General features: G+C 37.9%; 1 pseudogene; it reads left to right on the top strand.

Annotated features, from left to right (window-relative positions):
• LOC124081264 (AP-1 complex subunit sigma-3-like) lies at positions 1–1,290 on the top strand (annotated as a pseudogene).
• The last annotated feature ends 908 nt before the right edge of the window (positions 1,291–2,198 follow it).

The following is a 2,198-nucleotide window of genomic DNA, read 5'->3' as shown; positions in this document are numbered from 1 at the left end:
GGGAAGCAGCCATGGTCTGAGGAGGGCGCCTCACCTGTCAGCCGCGCAGGCTCCTGCGCTCGGCTCCGGCCCTCGGGTCCTTCGCGCTCGGTGCTTTCGGGACAGGGGCGGTGGCGGCCGGGTCACCATGATACATTTCATATTGCTCTTCAGTCGACAAGGGAAATTGCGGCTGCAGAAATGGTACACCACCCTCCCCGACAAAGAAAGGAAAAAGGTCACTCGGGAAATTGTTCAGATTATTCTCTCTCGTGGTCACAGGACAAGCAGTTTTATTGACTGGAAGGAGCTAAAACTTGTTTATAAAAGGTATGCTAGTTTGTATTTTTGCTGTGCAGTAGAAAATGAAGACAATGAGCTTTTGACACTAGAGATCGTTCACCGTTATGTGGAGCTGCTGGACAGATACTTTGGGAATGTGGAGAAATTCAGGAAACATCCAAGAAAACTGCTGTCAAAGCTATTGAAGACTCTGATATGTTACAAGAGACAATGGAAGAATACATGAACAAACCTACATTTTAACTGTACATCTACTTGAAGACTCCGAGTGCTATGAATTGTAAATTTACAAACAAGCAATGCCTTACAGTCAGTCTTGACAAAGCCTCTGGCACCATGCCAAAAATAACTTAAAGGGATTCTTTGTTAACTAGCACAAATTGAAGTCATTTAACATGATATATTTATAATTGCTACACATCTGTATTATACTATATATGAGTACTTTTTGTGTGCCTGGTTTCTTGAAACGACTGTTGAATAACCCAACGGATGAATAGTTGTTTGCAATGTTTTAATTCCATGTGATATTTTAAAGCTAATTTTGAAAAAAAATGATTGCAATATGTTTGCATTGCATTTGACCTCGTACTGACAGGTTGAAAACTGTATTGTTGATAACCTGTGATTCTGAAAGTAAAGTATATATTATTAATGCCTTTCCTAAATATTTAATTTTTAAAAGTATATATTAATTCAAACTTATGTTAATAGTTGAGTTCATACCTAATGCTGGATATTTTTCAAATACTTAATAATACTGTAATTTCAGACCAGATACAATGTATCTTATTTTAATGTTCTGAATTCATTTATTTTTTGAGGATTGGAATTAGAGACGATAACCAAAGAAAGTATAGAACTTAACAAGTGTTCTTGAGGCTTTAGGAGCTGCTACCTAGGCTGAGGTTTTAATTTTACCTTTTAATTGAATATAAGGGACATTCCAGTAAGGTTATGTTTTCTACAAACTCTATATATTTATTAAGATTTTTAGAGATCCAGAGATCTAGTGTCTGTGACATTCTTTATTATAAAAATAGTTTATTAGGGATTAATAACAATGCAATAATTATTATTGCTACTACTATTTTAAAAATCTCTTATGTTAAAAGCACTCTTAGTTGCTTGAGAGGTTTTATTTCAAATATTTTTAATGTAAATTTAATATATTTTAAGTCATTGCTTATTAGGCTTACTAAGGGCATTTATTAGCTATCATTGCAGTCTAAATGGTGGATGATTTTCCTTCTCCCTTCCGCAAATTTTCTGCTTGACATTACTGTAAATATGTCACCTTAATGCTTCCTGGAATGAAAATTCTACATGACCAGGTACTAAATATGATCTGAGCTGGGCCTGGTGGCACATGCCTGTAATCCCAGTGTCTCATTAAGTTGAGGCAGGAGGATTGTGAGTTCAAAGCCAGCCTCCGCAATTTAGAGAAGCCCTAAGTAATGTATCGAGACCCTATCTCTAAATAAAACATAAAAAAAGGGCTGGGGATGTGGCTCAGTGGTTAAGTGCCCCTGGGTTCAGTCCTCGGTACCAACGAAACAAAACAAAACACAAAAATGTGATCCGACACATAATGGGGAAATAGCTGGCACTGTTCTGTCTTGGTGCCTTTCTCTGAAATCTTACATGTACATTTTCAATGGGAGCCTGAGGGCTGGTATCGCTCATAGTGGAGCTGTCAGTGCCTCCTAGTGCTTTTCTTAAGGCAAGCCAGCAGATTCCATATGGTACCCCCTCATAGAACATGATGGAAAGACCTCCTCTGTGGGTCACCTCAGTAGAGGGCTTCGGGAAAAGGCAAGATGGGAGTACAAGAACGGAGGGCTAATTGACCAATTCCCCAATATAACCATTATTTAAAGGAAATAATTCAGATGAGTATATGGAATAATCACTGG

This window comes from Marmota monax, unplaced genomic scaffold, assembly GCF_021218885.2.
Source record: "Marmota monax isolate L192 unplaced genomic scaffold, Marmota_monax_Labrador192_F-V1.1 WCK01_AAM20220418_F8-fsc03312, whole genome shotgun sequence".
Taxonomy (NCBI): domain Eukaryota; kingdom Metazoa; phylum Chordata; class Mammalia; order Rodentia; family Sciuridae; genus Marmota; species Marmota monax.
This window is presented reverse-complemented; position numbering and strand designations above follow the sequence as displayed.